The sequence below is a fragment of the Pelodiscus sinensis genome, chromosome 1 (genome assembly GCF_052426305.1).
Source record: "Pelodiscus sinensis isolate ZL-2025 chromosome 1, ASM5242630v1, whole genome shotgun sequence".
Lineage (NCBI taxonomy): Eukaryota > Metazoa > Chordata > Testudines > Trionychidae > Pelodiscus > Pelodiscus sinensis.
In genome coordinates, this window is record NC_143052.1 from 19,377,321 (window position 1) to 19,395,098 (window position 17,778).

A 17,778-nucleotide genomic window follows, 5' to 3' on the forward strand; every position below is an offset into this window, starting at 1 on the left:
TTTGCCCAATGCATAATTTAGTTTACTTCTGCAGATCTATCAAGAAATGGCCTGCATTTATATGGCACCTGACATCCTTACAAGATCCCAAACCACTTTTACAAATATGTCTGCCTACTCCTGACCCTACAGCCAGCCCTGGGATGGAATGTATCTGTCACGTAATAATGCACTGCAACATGGAATTTAAATCTGGTGTAAAAATTATGCCAGGGAAGCCATGGCTCACCCACCTGACATATTTTATAAATCAGCTTTTCACTATCTAAACAACAAAATTTCTAGAGGGAAAACACACATTTGGAATTACTGCCTTTAGTGCAGTGACATTTACTATAGTGTTCCAATATTCCAGTGCAGTCCTGTACAGACCAGTAATGTCTGAGTGTTATCTAATCTCAGTGAGAAGAATATTAATTAATAGGAAAGATGCATAGCGCAGAACACAGTATTTTTTAGATGTTAAACAGACTTTCTTTAAACAGAATATAAGAGCGACGTAGATATAGGCTTGGCATGTGGACTGCTGAGATATTCATTAATTTTGTTTTTCTTCATCTCCTGCATATACTTCCCTTTTGTCCCACCTTTGTTCCGCTGCTGCTGCTGCTCCCAGTGCCACATCTGTTCACAGTACTAAGAACATAAGAGCATAAGAACAACCATACTGGGTCAAACCAATGGTCCATTCAGCCCAGTATGCTGTCTATCAACAGTGGCCAATACCAGATGCCCCAGAGGGAGGGAACACAATGTGATTCCTCCCCTGTCACCCACCTCCAGAAAAACAGAGGCTAGGGACACCATTCCTACCTATCCTGGTTAATAGTCATTGATGGACCTAACTTCCACAAATCAGTGGAGCTCTTTTTTAAACCTGTTAAAGTCCTAGCCTTCACCACATCCTCTGGCAAGGAGTTCCAGAGGTTGACTGTGTGCTGAGTGAAGAAAAACTTCCTTTTGTTTGTTTTATACCTGCTGCCTATTAATTTCATTTGGTGACTCCTAGTTTTTATACTGTGGGAATAAGTAAATAACTTTTCCTTATTTACTTTTTCCACACCAGTCATGATTTTATAGACCTCTATTATATTCCCTCTTAGACTCCTCTCTTCTAAGCTGAAAAGTCCACATCTTTTTAATCTTTCTTCATATGGGACCCATTCCAAACCCCTAATCATTTCTGTTGCCCGTTTCTGAACTTTTTCCAATATATATTTTTTGAGATGAGGCAACCACATCTGTACCCAGTATTCAAGATGTGGGCATACCATGGTTTTATACAAAGGCATTAAGATATTTTCTGTCTTATTCACTATCCCTTTTTTAATGAATCCTAACATTCTATTTGCTTTTTTGACTGCCACTGCACACTGAGTGGATGTTTTCAATGAACTAGCCACAATGACTCCAAGATCTCTCTCTTGAGTAATTGTAGCTAAATTAGCCCCTTCATATTATACGTATAGTTAGGATTATTTTTTTCCAATGTTCATTACTTTACATTTAAAAACATTAAATTTCATTTGCCATTTTGATGCCCAATCACTTAGTTTGGTGAGATCTCTTTGAAGTTCTTCACAGTCTGCTTTTGTCTTAACTATCTTGAGCAGTTTGGTTTCATCTGTAAATTTTGCCACCTCACCATTTACCCCTTTCTCTAGATCATTTAAAAATAAGTTGAATAGGATTGGTCCTAGGACAGACCCATGGGGGACCCCACTAGCTATCTCCCTCAATTCGGAAAACTTTCCATTTAATCCTATCTATTGTTTCCTATCTTTTAACTAGTTATCAGTCCATGAAAGGACCTTTCCTCTTATCCAATGATAACTTACTTTCAGGGGCGGCCTGTGGATCTAGGCAACCTTGGCAGTTGCCTGGGGCACCGCATTAAATGCGGTGCCCAATGATGATGTCACGCCATTAAGGGCTATGGAGGTGGAAGCGCCGATTGCGCATTCCACCTAGGGTGCTAGTTGCCGGCAGCTCTCCTCGAGCTACTCCTGCTTACTTTACTTAAAGCCGTTGGTGAGGGACCTTGTCAAAGGCTTTCTAGAAATCTAAGTATACTATATCCACTGAATCCCCCTTGTCCACATATTTGTTGACCTCCTCAAAGAACTCTAGCAGATTAGTAAGGTATTAGTACTCTTCCCAGCTGAAGTTGGGGCTGTGGACAATTTGGATGTAATCCTTGTACCCCAGACATGTGCCATACTCTGTGATGTTCAAATGTAATTTCATAATAGTGTGAATGAATGAGAGATGATGCACTTAGCAGTACTATACACCTCCATCCTTTCTCTTCAGGTTGCAAAGCACCAGCTGCTATCCCATTTGGATGCTATCCCATTTGAATGCTCCTTTCCTCAGCCTTTTCTCAGCCTTCAACTGTGAGGTTGGACAAAGTAGAAAACAATGCATTGAAAGGATAGAAAAAAAAATTATGTGGGGAGTAGAGGAGACAGAGGAGATATTTGATTCAGGGATTGACAGTGAGATATGCATTATTTTACCTCTTGGTCATCTGCACATAAATATCTTAGATAAACAGATTCATATGCAAGCATTTGAATTTCAGAGTTCCACTGTGCAATTGATAGTTCTAATCTCATCAGCATACATTAGAAAAAGGTACATACAGTCTGAGAGGATACAGTCATGAGGGGGTCATACAATTAAACGGACCAAAACAATGATAAGGTGGTCGGTCTACTTTCTCAAAGCAAGAGTTGGATAGCTGGACAAATTCCATCAGATTGCAAACTGTTTTTACAACATGTCACACAATGAGATTCTGGTCCATGATTGGGGCACCTCCCCACTACCACAATTCAAGTAGTAAATGTATAGTAATAACATTTAAGTCAACTATTCTGATTCTGATCTGACACTGGAGTGCAGGCTCAAAGTAATAGGTACCTGAGGTAAACATAGCCATCCATACTGTCAGTTACTTTGCAAATCTGGTAACCTACATGTAATTTGAAAAATTACATCAGCCTCAGAACCCCTCTCAGAGGTATTGATATATAAGGATAATAGCAGATGGGGAAACATGTATGCTAAGTGATTTGCCCAAGGTCACACATAGATTAAGTGGCAGAGCTGTGAGTAGAGCTCTGACTCCCAATCCCTTGCTCTAATCCCATATTCCAGGGTATATTCCTTCTGAAGCACTGATGTTCCAAAAGGAAGCTGGCACTTCATACTGTACAGTGTTCTGCTGCCGCACAGAGGCTGCAGAGGAGAACAACAGCAAAGGGACTGTGGTTCACTTGATTAGCTCACAATACAGAATGTGCATTAAGCATATCGTCAGCACCACTGCCTGAATTGTTATTAAGAACAAGGACCCTGCTTAATTACCTTCTCGGGTGGGTGGGTAGGTGGGAGAAAGAAAGAAAGAAAGAAAGAAAGAAAGAAAGAAAGAAAGAAAGAAAGAAAGAAAGAAAGAAAGAAAGAAAGAAAGAAAGAAAGAAAGAAAGAAAAAATAAATCATAGCAGCATAAAGATGACAATTAACTGAATTAACTGTATTCACAGTGGGTAGACCACACACTGTTATGTGAAAAATCTGTATGCAATTCTCCAACCCTAAATTTTATTTATATATTATTGCTTCCTGCTTCTGCTAGCCAAGTTTGCTACCATACAAGCTGAAACACTGTTCATCCAGATATGTTCAGCTGCCTGTGAGCCATTGATGACACAATTGTATTAGAAAGTACATAGCAGCTATTAGAGAAATGGGGTGGTCTACTGAACAGAACAAGGCTCAGAAAGCTGGGACTTATTGGTGGTCTCTGTGTAGTTCTGCCACGACACATAATATGACTTGAGGCTAAGGCTATGGCTACACTACATAGTTATTTTGAGATACCTCTGGTATCCCAAAATAGCTACCCCATTTCTACACAAGCTGCCTGTTATTTCAAAGGTATTTTCTGAAATAATAGGTGTGCTATTTATTGCACAAGGGATAAGGGATGGCTTGAAAGAGCACTTTATTTTGAAATTTGGAGGTGTGTAAATGTGCCAAATTTTAAAAAAGGCTATGTCGAAATAGATTCAAAATAAGATATGCAATTTGCATAGTGCACATCTTATTTCAAGTTTTGGGTGCTGTGTAGACTCACCCGAGGTCAGTTCTGGGCTTTAGTTTCCTCAAACATATATTGACAACAATAATACTTACTGCATCACAAGGGCCAAGCTGGGTTTATTTAATAAGTGTCTGGCTAGTGCTTTGTGATCTTTTGACACCAGACACTACACAACCCCAAAGTTTGTCTGAATTGAACTAGTTTGGTCCTGGTGAAACTACTAGTAAATTTACAGCAGCTAACAGTCCTAAAATAGCAGGGGGATAGACTATGTAAAGTAATAAATCTTTTCCTTCACTAGATTCTGTAACATAGGGTACTGTTTCCCAACCTTTTCAAGTGTGTTCCCTCTATTTGAAGAAAAAAATTACAACCCCCTTACATTTAGGATACATCTATACTGCGCTCACTTGTGCCAGAAAATATGCAAATGAGGCAAAGTGGTGAATATCGCCATGCCTCATTTGCATACTTAATGTGCCACCATTTTGTGCAAGGGGCCTTTGCAGCAAAAGGAGCCATCTACATGGCTCCTTTTTGCACAAAAACCCCTTCTTGCGCAAGAGCTGTTCTGCCACTTTTTTCAGGCAGAATGGCTCTTGCGCAAGAGGGGTTTTTTGCACAAAAAGGAGCTGTGTACACGGCTCCTTTTTGTGCAAAAGCCCCTTGTGCAAAAATGGTGGCTAATTAAGTATGCAAATGAGGCATGGCGATATTCACCGCTTCGTCTCATTTGCATATTTTCTTGCACAAGAGAGCGCAGTATAGATGTAGCATTACTGTAAAGTAAGAATAACAAATCATCAGTTACAAAGATACATTTATATAAATTATTTCTGCATATGTTGTGTGCTGTTGAGAGGCAATACTAGACCCTGAAAAATAAGTCTGTGGTTAGTAAAGGAGACAGATTTTCTTTGGTTTAGAATATAATAAAAATTCAGTGCTTCACAAACCTCTCCCTTGCTCATGATTCCCTACCCCTCGTGTCCCACAAGGGTTGTGATCCAGCATATAAGAGACATTGACCTATCTATCTGAAGAAGATAGAGAAATATAGGGTAGAATTTTTAAAACTGGCCTAACTGTTGCCATTAAAACCTCCTGGATTTCAAGAGGAGCAGAGTTAGTCCGAGTGAGCTTTCTTGAAAATTTCACCTACATATGACATTATATTGTGCCAAGTGATACCATAACATGTGGTATCCTGCAAAGATACAATATAAAGGAGATCTTTCAAGTTTTTGAAAAGGCCTATTTTAAGTGACAGTGTTCCCTCACATTTTTCTATGATTATTTCTAAGGCCACCCAAAGATGTAATATTAAGTATCTTCTGAATCAGAAAGAAAGCAGACTGTCTTCTCCAACATTCATAGAAGCCAAGTGTATGTATTTAATCAATACGGGCATGGCAGTATGAGAAAAGGTTTGTATATATTACTCTGGGAAACAATATCTTAACCTAGCTAATTTCATGCAGGCATAGTGGTGAAGGTAGATCTTCAAAAGTGGCATGAATGAGTGGTATGTTGGCTTTTCATAGCCACTCAAGTAGGTCATGCCAGGAGTAGAAATTAGTGTGTAAGAAAATGCAAAGAAGGCTGTGGGTAAAGTTGAACAACAGGCCAAAAAGTCTGGCACCTGTGGTGGAGCAGTGCAGATTATGGGGTAAGCCACAAAAGGCTCATACCACTGCTGAATCCAGGTTAGAGAGCTTCAAAGACACCTTCTCTGGCTCCCAGGAACCAGAGTTTAGAGCAGACTGAGAGCTGCAATGTTCTCCAAAGAGCTGTTTTTCAGCTGCGGGTCACCAGAGCACAGCTTTCTCTCGCCACATCTCTGATTTGGAAGGCAGAGGATCTGCTACATTGGCTTAGGGTGACCAGACATCCTGATATTATTGGGACTATCCCAATACTAGGGGCTTTCTCTTAGGGTATGTCTACACTGCACGCCTTTTTTGACAGAGGCTTTGTCAACAGATACTGTCGACAAAGCCTCTGTAGAAAAATAGCGTCTAGACCACAACCAGTACTGTCGACAAAGCAAGCCGCTTTTTCGAAGGAGAGTCTAGAAACTCTCTTTCGAAAAAACAGTTTGCATGCAATAGTACCTTTTTTCAACAGAGTACTATCGAAAAAAGGCGTTATTCCTCGTAGAATGAGGTTTACTGCCATCGACAAAACTGTTGCATTCTGTTGACATATTGTCAACAGAACACAGCGGTAGTGTAGACGCATGTATAATTTTGTCAACAAAAGACCACTCTCCACACATACACACACAAAAAAGTGTCCCAATTTATCACATTTACTATCTGGTAACCCTATATTGACTACACGTTGGGATTCCCCCAGTAATGGGAATCTCCAAATGGCCCTTTCAGCTGATTGTACACTAGTTCAAAGAGACCACAGTGGGATCTCTGTCTTTCCTTTTACCTGACAACATTAAAAGGAAGAACAAAGCTATAGAGGATCTTGAAGAATCTAGAACTGGATAAGTGCTGTTGGGACACGTACGTCTACACTGCAGGCTTATTTCGAAATAAGCTATTCCAAAATAGTTATTCTGAAATAGCTTATTTTAAAATTGTACGTCTACACTGCAGGGAAGTCTCAAAATTAGGCAGCTTCCCTAATGAATATGTGCTATCTCGATTTAGAGCCGCAGGAGGCAGTGGGGAGGAATATCTTAGAATGGCCCTGGTGAGGGGCTTTTTTGAAATAGTAGCAGTGGCACATCTACACATGCTTTATTTTGAAATAGCTATTTTGGAATAGGCGTTATTCCTCACAGAATGAGGTTTACAGATTTTGGAATAAACCGTCCGTTATTTCAAAATTATTTCAAAATAACACAATGGCTGTATAAACACTCACATTATTTCGAAATAACTCTAGTCATCTTGAAATAATGGTGTGGTTTAGATGCACCCTTAGTCTACCTCTGTATTAATAATTTCCATGCATTATTTTACACTATTACAGTAGCCTTCACATTCAGTTTGGCACACTATGTGCTAAATGCTGAGGTTCCCACCACTTTCCTTGGGAGCCTATGCCACAGGCTAACAGATGCTAAGGTGCTTATGTCCCTTAATCCTAATCCATCTCTACCTCTTTTAATAAATAAAGTTCTTATGCAACGTCCCATTGAAAACTTGGTTATAGATTTATGGTGACTGTCACCTCATCCTTTTCTGTGGCTTCATTGCTCATTCCTTTCTTATTCTCTGATGGGAAGAAATTATGGCTCTGATTTCACACATATTGAGACACACTTCGTTATTGTTTTCCCTCCCAGTTTTATTTTTTTGGTATCCTGTTGATGTTGTTTTACTCATAGGTTCAGAACTCTTCCTGTCTTTCCTCTCTACATTTCCCCCACAGGATTCTGGAGTTTCATAAACACCTGGCATTTCATTACTTGGTAGTAGATCTTTAACCTTTCACTTGAATACTTAATTTGTTATTTAGTTCCTAACTTGCAGACATAAAGCATGTTTTATTAAATGATGAGTATAGTAGAAACCTGGTTACATAGGAGAGATAATTTTATTTCTGTCATATATGGTTTCATTATTTTTCAGCATATCATAACCAATAATTCTGCTGCAACTATAGTTAATTTTTTAGCAATTCAGAAGACCAGAGATGCCATCTGATAATATGATTAACTTTAAGCAAGTATTTAAAGTTGAACACAGGAGTGTTTTGTTGAATCAGGGCCAAAATTGCGAGCCACAGAAATTAAGCAGTTAATTATGATCATTTGCCCACTTCACTTTTCTGGTATCATGTAGTTGCTTTGATTCACCTTCCAAATATGTTGCAGTGTGCATGCTATATCTTCTCAATGACATGGAAACAGAGTTTGAAAGCATCCTGTATATTCTTTCAGCAACTTTTAAATAGTTTTTAATTATTGATATAAATTATTAAATAAAATGTGCAGATACAAAAGACAACTGAGAAAGAAGTAAGAGTTTCATTTATATTAATTTCTTCATTTTCACAGCATAAATTTAGCAATAAGGGAAACATGCATTGCCATATGGATGGCAAATCTTGAAACAATAAGATGGAAAACAACTAAATATTCAAAAGTGGCATGACATCAGGTTAGGTCAATGTCTTTTGTCCTTTGTGAATGGTATGTTTAGATGGCTCCCTCATTACAAATAATTCAAATGTCAACTCTTTCACAGTTAAAACATTACACCTGTCTGTGAGAAAACAGTGGCTTTAAAGCCTACCTTCCAGGTATGTCTACACTACCCCGCTAGTTCGAACTAGCGGGGTAATGTAGGCATACCACACTTGCAAATGAAGCCTGGGATTTGAATTTCCCGGGCTTCATTTGCATAAGCCGGGCGCTGCCATTTTTAAATCCCGGCTGGTTCGAACCCCGGGCCGCGTGTAGCCGTGCGGCACGGGGTTCGAACCAGCAGGGATTTAAAAATGGTGGCGCCCGGCTTATGCAAATGAAGCCCGGGAAATTCGAATCCCGGGCTTCATTTGCAAGTGCGGTATGCCTACATTACCCCGCTAGTTCGAACTAGCGGGGTAGTGTAGACATACCCTCCCTCATTAATCAACATTTGAAAAGCACTAGAGATAATCATGGGTTAAATGCAGTCACTGAACAAAGGCAGAGTGGAAGAAACACAAATAAGGAGCTTTCACTGAGAATATTCCTTGGCCTTCATTCTCAGTGGCCTATATCATATCATTCCTTTGAGAAAGTAGATCTTTATTATTATGTGCCATGTTGTTATTGTTACACTGAGAAACATAATAACTTAATCAAACATTGCTGGAGCGAGAACTCTTTTTAACAGCTAATGTGCTTAATAAACATCTAATGAAAAATGAAGAATATGCTGGGAACATAACAAAGAAGCAAGGTGGGTGATATATCTTTTATTAGATCAACTTCTACGAGTGAGAGAGAAACAAGCTCTTGAGCTTACACAAAACACTTCTTCAGTTTTGGGACATAATGTCATTATGTATGATGACAGGTTTCAGAGATAGCCGTGTTAGTCCGTTTTAGCAAAAAACAACAAGAAGGGAGACCAGAGGCACTTTAACAACTAACAACAATATTATGGCATAAGCTTTTCTGAGTTGCAACTAACGTCATCAGATGCATCAAGCTTCATGAATAGTCACAGAATCTATCTAGAATCAACACTAGAAACTAATGCCCATCAAGCTTGCCAGAGGAGGCGGTGAAGGCTAGGACTATAATAGAGTTTAAAGAGAAGCTAGATAATTTCATGGAGGTTAGGTCCATAAAAGGCTATTAGCCAGGAGATAAAATGGTGTCCTTGGCCTCTGTTTGTCAGAGGCTGGAGAGGGATGGCAGGAGACAAATCACTTGATCATTGGCTTCGGTCAACCCTCTCTGGGGCACCTGGTGCTGGCCACTGTCGGTAGACAGGATACTGGGCTAGATGGACCTTTGGTCTGACCCAGTACGGCCGTTCTTATGTTCTTAAGCTGTGGCCAAAGACAATAGGCTGTAACCACAAAAAAACCATCTGCCCACTGACTAAACCAGGGGTGGGGAACTTTTTTGATTCAGGGGCCACTGACCCAAAGAAAAATCAGTTGGGGGGACACCCACAAGTGAAAAGCAAAGCAAAAAAAACCCACCCAAACCCAAAACCATCATAGACATAGCCCCCGACTAAGAACAAGAAAGACGCTCCCCACATTCCCCTTATACTCCAGAACCTAGTGAGCCCCAGGCTAGTAGATTTTATGTGCTCTAGCCCCATGGTGAGGGATCAATGGGCTGGGGGGGGGGGGGGGTTGAGCTCCAGCATGGGATCCCCAGTGTTTGGGGGGTGGGAGGTCCCTGAATCTCGGGGGCCAGATCCAGGCAAGCCAGGGATGCATCTGGCCTCCAGGCCTGAGGTTGCCCACCCCTGGACTAAACTAACAGACACTAATATATCACTCACCAATTCACCAGCAAAAATGTCAACACTACAGGACAGAGGTTGCTTTAACTGAAGCCTCGCTCAAACTAGAGCAAAATGCTACATGGGAAAAAATGCCTCTTTGTCTCCAATATGGTGATCGTGGCATTAAAGTTCAGTGTCCTACCAAACACATACCTAGCAAAAGCTTTATCAACCAGAAGGCTACACAGATCAACCCATAGCCAACACCAGCCAGTGAACATGGGGAGGGACAGGAGAAAATGTGAAAAGCTGAAATATGCTGTGGCTTCCCAGTGGATTATCTTTCATCCCTCATGCTATGCAAGGAGTTAAACTATATCAATTCACGGGCCATTGTTTCAAAATATATGGCTTGCTCTGTCCCATGGAAGGCGGCATGATGGCCTGGCAAACCTGCAGTCACAGGAGACTCTGGGTCCGGGCCAGCCTAAGATTTTTAAAAATGACAGGATGCCAATGTTAATAGCTTTACAGGGAGTCCTGGGTTTGCTTTTTGTAGTCCTGACACCTATTATGTACATAGCACAGCGCATAGGAATTTTAAAAAGGAATAAACAAACAGCTGAGCTTAAGCTGCAGGAAATTCAGCCCATAAAAGCTTAACGAACAAATGATGGACAGGCTTTTTTATTAATCCAAGTCACAAAGATGTGCTCCCAAGTCAGTGACTAACCTTCCAAATATGGGAATAAACATGATCAATTACGTGAGCAGAACTAGATACAAAAGCACCAGATAATTGACTCATGACCCATCACACCCCAGGGAAATGCTCTCCCCCTGGCAACAGAATGACCTGGTGGCAGTTCCCGTACTGCAGGAGATCCTGTCCCCTCCCATAGGCCATTCTGACTGGAAGTAGGATTCCAAGCCATGACCTTAGAGGTGAAATGCAGGAGGCATCCCGCTGGGCCAAAGACTCCCAATCTAGTCTGGATTTTGCCCTTTCTCTCCCCTCAGGAAGCTGTATTGCATGTCATGGACAGAACGTAACCATCTATTTGTAAAGTGAGGTTTAAAGAGCTGCTGAAATGTTCCAGCTATACCACTGTAACTAAAAGTCTGTAAATTCAGTTCCAGCTGCACTGAGTCATTCGTAAAACATGGTATCGTCATCACAATAAGTTATACCTTTAAGACACGCACTGAAATAACATTCAGTGCTATTAGGAAATATAATGCAGGAAGAGAGAGCAGAATATAAAACTGTACTGGGAAAAGTTGTAGTAAAGTATTGACTGAGCAAAGATCTGGCTACCAGTTAAATACAAGTACCTTATTTTTGTTACATATGGTGTTTTGGTCAATGTAAAGTGCATTAGAAAAACCTAAACTTAATATCTTGATTTTAGGATTTTCTATGGAGGCCATCCATATGATATCCAACAGACGAGTAATTAAAGCTAGACCATCTCAATAAAAAGAGCTTGTGGTTCAGAGATGCCAAATATTCAAATAATTTGTTGCTAATGGCAGTAGTGAGTGCTCTGCATCTCTTAAAATCAGTCTGATTTATGTAGGTAGATACACATGAATTTACAGACCTAACTTTAGGTATCTAGTTTCAAATGCATCTTTATTGTTTTTTTCTTTATACTTTAATATTTCTTTATATTTAAAAATAGCAAAAGAAAGAACAGCATTGTTGTAGAGACAAGGTGGATGAGGTAATATCTTATACTGTACCAACTTTGATTGGTTTGAGACAAGCTTTCAAGCTTACGCAGAGCTCTCACTAACAGAAACTGGTTAATAAAAGGTATTTTTGCTCCCCAAACAAAACTAGATGGTGTCAAAATAATAGACATAGGAGTAAACATTCACCAGCAAGGATTGAGATGAGCTAACAGGTCAAGCCCATTTCTAATTGCTGTGATCTTGTAAGTGCAAAAGGTTTGGGCTAGGGACATTGGTGGGAAAAATAAGTATAAGAAAAAACAATCCTTAACATGGGCTCTAGAATCTAGTTTATCAAAGATCAAACATCATGTGAACACTCCTGTGGAAATAGTGGCAGCATGTGGTAAAAAGCTATTTGTCTGCAGTTGACATTCATAAAACAGAAAATCAGACTAGGGAGTTTTCTTCTAAATGTGACCAACGGTTAATTTTTTAGTAAAGCTCTCATATAAATATGTCTGATTATTTACATAATGCAAGCCTAATAAATATTGCCTTGAAAGGCTGCAAATGTGTGCCTGATGCATATTAGAGATGCCAATGTCAAAAAACTTACGCACACACACCTTTATGCACTTCGTGCCTGATCCTTGGCTCTACTTTTTGAACCAGCTGTGGAATTCTATGGTGTAGGAGTATCAGAGGGGTAGCCATGTTAGTCTGAATCTGCAAAAGCGGCAAGGAGTCCTGTGGCATCTTATAGACTAACTGAAGTGTTGAAGCATAAGCTTTCGTGGGCAAAGACCCACTTCGTCAGATGCATGTAGTGGAAATTTCCAGAGGCAGGTATAAATATGCAGGCCAGAATCAGGCTAGAGATGATGAGGTGGATCATGATTGGGGAGGGATGCAAAAGTATGCTTATGTAAGCGGGGGAATGGTCCCGCTATTGTGGGGAACTTTCCTGGCTTCTATATCACCCCGGTGAAATGGAGCACTGCCAGTCTGCTGCTCAACACAGGGTCTGCACTCCTTGAGCTTTGTATGCCTGGCTCTGCTGTTGCAAGACTGTCTCTCCACACAGCTTGCACTCCTTGGGCTGTCTGTGTCTGGTTCTGTCGCTGCAGGACTTCTTCACACAGCTTGCACTACTCTTTCAGCTCTCTGTTTTTGCAGGACTTCTTCTGCACACAGCTTGCACTCCTTGGGCAGTGTCTCAGCTCTCTGTTTGCTCAGAGAGAGCCAGAACAATCCCAGCTCACAGGGTGGACGGGTCCTGGCCTCTTGCTTTTCTCACTGGCCTGTCCAACTTGTCAATCAGGCTGAGCTGGAGTGTTAGCTGCTTTCCATTGTCTCTGGGGTCTGTCAGTCTCATGGACCCTTCCCTGTTGATACTGGGAGCTGGCAAGCCAAAAAACTCCCACGGAGTTTAAGTAAGGGGCTAACAGTCCCCTTACACTTAAGTGCTTTTTTGAAGTGAGCCACTAGAGAGAGAGGGTACGTCTACACTAGCCCCCTAGATCAATGTAGGGATGCTAATGAGGGTGACCAGAATTGCAAATCAAGCCTGGGATTTAAATATCTCACACTTGATTTGCATGTTCCCAGCCGATCGCCATTGACTAGCCCAAAGTAACTGCCCGCGTCTACATGCGGCAGTGAAACGGGATTCCGGAATAAAGCACCTAAATCGAATTAGGTGGTAAACTTCATTCCACGAGTACATGTTTGCACAAGTAAAATGAACAGAGGGTGTTTTCCGAGGTAGGTATTCTTCCTTCTACGAGGAATAACTCCTTTTTGTGCAGGAGTTCTTGTGCAAAAAGGTGTGTGGCGACAGGCAACAAGGAGGGAAGGGGGAGGTTGCACAAAAACAGGAAAGAGGAAAAGGCACAGGTGTCCTGGGGGCCATTCTGTGGATAGTTATCAGCGCTTTCTTTCGAGAGAACGTCCATGCAGTGTGGATGCTCTCTTGTGCAAAAGTGCATTGCTTTTTCAATGCGCTTTTGCAGTGTGTACGCTCTCTTGTCTCTCTATTGTTGGTTCATGAGTGGATGGCAAAAGCATTTATGTAACTCACCTGGGTGTGTCCCTGCTTGTGGATGGCCGTGTGAGTGCAGGATCTGGAGGTGTTTGCAGCTTGTCACAGCATCACAGTGTGAGAGGGAGTCCAGGTTGGAAAGACAGGACACAGAGGTAGCCCAGTTTCAAGATGCCCCCTTTACATAGGGCATTAAGCCTGGAGTGTGAGACGTGCTAGATATATAAATACATTTGTTATATGTTCATGCTGATGCTCAGTGGTGAAATTCCCTTTGCTAAGCTTAAGTATGTACAAAAGTACCCCAAAATCAGGACCTGCAGACAGTCCTGTTCTTCCGGCTCATGTGTTAGAAAAACAGCTGTAGCCTGAGCTACTTGCACATAAAATAGATTATCTGATTCCCAAGGTTAACACCCATCACTGCTCCCCATAGCACACAATTGATGTCACAGCCCTCATATGACTTCGCACATGGCGACTTTCCCCACAGAGCCTGTACGGTGCTCAGAATAGGAACCACAACCCTATACAAGCCTCTAACCTCACAAAAATCAGCCATGATTAGACTTTCTCAGTCCTTAGAAAGAAAGGGATCAATCTTATAACTACAGTCAATAGGAGAGTTACTAGGGTCCACATTGGAAGGCCTGGCCATAAACCATGGAGCATATTTAATAGTTCCTGTAGAACTCTGCTATTTGAACTCAGCTAGATCTTGAAAGAAAGACAATTCAATCTGGTTACAATCCAAAGCCACAAGTCACTAAAGACTTGGATGATCACCAAACAGTAAAGCACATGGCAACAATTCCCTCTCCCTTTTTCACTATCACCACAGCTATGATGACTACACATGTGGAGGAAGTGGCCTGAGATGGAAAATGGCTTCTATGACAGCAATTATGACAGCAAAAAACTCTCTCTGTGTATCAGTCTGTTGACAATCTCTAAAATCAATTGGGTTTTCACTGTGCGTGAGAAGACTTTGTGGAAAATTATAAAGATTGTGAGGCAGGTGATATTTCAAGCACAGGTCCCAGACTGCAGAATTAGGGTATGTCTACTCTACAAAGTTAAATAGAACTAACAGACGTTAGTTCAAATTAACTTTGATAGGCGCTATACATACAAACCGCTAGTTTGAACTTAATTCGAACTAGCGGAGCGCTTAATTCGAACTAGGTAAACATCATTCTACGAGGACTAACGCCTAGTTCGAATTAAGCAGTTCGAATTAAGGGCTGTGTAGCCACTTAATTTGAACTAGTGGGAGGCTAGCCCTCCCCAGCTTTCCCTGGTGGTCACTCTGGGCACCACCAGGGAAACTCGTCTGCTCGCCTCCCGGCCCCGGAGCCCTTAAAGGGGCACGGGCTGGCTACGGTGCCCGTGCCAGGTGCAAGCCTGCAAGCACCCAGCCAGCAGACACTGCACCCAGCCCTCCGCCTCTTCCCGGGACCAGGCTGCTGGCTCCCGGGAGCCTGCCCAGGTCAGCAAGAGGAGGGCGCCCACCTGATCTAGTGCGGACATCGTGGACCTCATCCATGACCTCCGCACTAGGCACAGGAAAGTGGCCGTCTAGGGCAGGATAGCTGCCAGCCTGGCCACCCAGGATCAGGTTTGCATGAAAATCAGGGTGGTCCAGTGAGACCCCCGACCCTGAGCCCTGAGCTTACAATGGCCGTACTGGGTCAGACCAAAGGTCCATCTAGCCCAGTAGCCTGTCTGCCGACAGCAGCCAACACTAGGGACCCTGGAGGGGATGGACCAAAACAATGACCAAGCCATTTGTCTCATGCCATCCATCTCCAGCCTTCCACAAACAGAGGCCAGGGACACCATTTCTACCCTCTGGCTAATAGCACTCCATGGACCCAGCCTCCATGAATTTATCTAACTTCTCTTTAAACTCTGTTCTAGTTCTAGCCTTCACAGCCTCCTGCAGCAAGGAGTTCCACAGGTTGACTCTTTGCTTTGTGAAGAACAACTTTCTGTTACTAGTTTGAAGCCTGCTACCCATTCCTTTCCTTTGGTGTCCTCTAGTCCTTCTATTATGGGAACTAATGAAGAACTTTTCTTTATGCACCCTCTCTACGCCACTCATGCTTTTATAGACCTCTGTCATATCCCCCCTCAGTCTCCTCTTTTCTAAGCTGAAAAGTCCCAGTCTCTTTAGCCTCTCTTCATATGGGACCTGTTCCAAACCCCTGAACATTTTAGTTGCCCTCCCCTCTCCCACCCTCTCTCTTCCCCTCTCCCACCTCCTTTTCCCAGTCTCCCCGAGTTTTGTTCAATAAAGAGAGTTTCTATTTTTGAACACACGTGTCCTTTATTTTGTACATCAGGAAGGGGGGCTAGGGAGGGGTAAGTGGAAGGAGGTGAGGGAGGAATGGGGTACGAGCCCCCAATGGGGAGGGCTGGGGTGGCTCTGCGGACTCCTTGGGGTGGAAACTCTCCTGAAGCTCCTTGATTGACCCCCCCCCCCCCCTGATGGCAGCCTGCGGCAAGTGCAGCCGGGCTGATGGCCGAGTGCTGTGATGTGCCCAGTGTGGGCACTCAGGGCACTCCAAGCCAGGACTGCTTTGCAAGCGGGGAACCCCTTGGAACTGTCTGTCCGGGGTGGGGGTCGGGTCCCTTTAACCACAGCCCTCAGCTAGCCTGAGACAGCAGCTCCACGCTCTAAGTCCTAATCTGATGCCTTGCCGGCACTCCTTCTGGCCAGCCTTAACCTCGGTTCAGGGTCCACTCAATGTGGACATGCTAGTTCGAATTAGCAAAATGCTAATTCGAACTAGTTTTTAGGTCTAGATGCACTAGTTCAAATTAGCTTAGTTCGAATTAACTAATTCGAATTAAGTTAGTTCGAATTAGTGCTGTAGTGTAGACATACCCTTAGCTCCCTCAGGAGCTAAAGGACCATTGAAAACTACCCCACTTTCAAGAAGAAGGGGCATGTCTTCCACCTGCCTTCGCTAATTTAAACAAAGAGGAACAAAAACATTTAAAAACAACCCCAAACCAAACCCAATCAACATAAAAAACACTCCACAGTGTATATACAATTCTCCTCCTAGGATCTGGAGGAGAGAAAGAATAAACTTCATATGAGAGACATTCATCAAAGAACTTAATTGGAAGGTTCTCAGATAGTAGCATGTTAAGGTTGTATGGAAATTTATGGAGAATGTCTACACTAGAAAATTATTTCAAAATAAGTTATTTCTAAATAAGAACTCCAGAAATAAAATTTTCAAAATAAGCATTATTCCTCATAGGTAGTATCCCAAAATAGGTATTCCGCATCCATTGAAACAGCCCATTATTTCTAAATAGATTTCGAAATAACAGGCAGCTTATTCCGAAATCCCGGTAACCCTCGTTACATGAGAGTTAAGGGGAATTTCGGAATAGTGAGTTATTTTGAAATTTGGTGCTGTGTAGAGAGTGCCAAATTCCTAAATAAGCTATTTCAAAATAGCATTGAAATAAGCTTTGCAATTTGCATAATGGAAATTGCATAGCTTATTTCAAGATAAGGGTGCTGTGTAGATGCATCCCATGACAAGCAGGAGTTATAATTTCAAAATAACGAGCCCATTGGTTTAAAATAATGTGCTTGGTAGTGGGGACACTCTGCCTGTTTTTTTGAAATTAGCGAAGTTATTTAGAAACAACTCCCTAATGTAGACCAGGGCATAGAGAGTAGAAGATTCTGAATATATTTTTGCTTGCTAAGTTATTCAGTGTGTTAATTATTGGGTGGAAAGGGTGTTACTAGTGTAGTCTGTGTTTTTTTAAATGCACCCAGGAGTGCTAAGAGCAAAGGTTATGTTCTTTCTCTCTCTCTCTTTTTAATGAGTTTATAAGTCAGAATAAATAAAATAAATCTGCCTGTGATACAGCACAAATGGCCTTCCACCTTCTCTATGGCCCAAATGGTGATACCAGAATGCTATGTGATACCTAAGGTGAAACAAGGAAAAGGAAAACATCTACTAATCCCAGTAACTCCTGCCTTTGAATAGTCCAC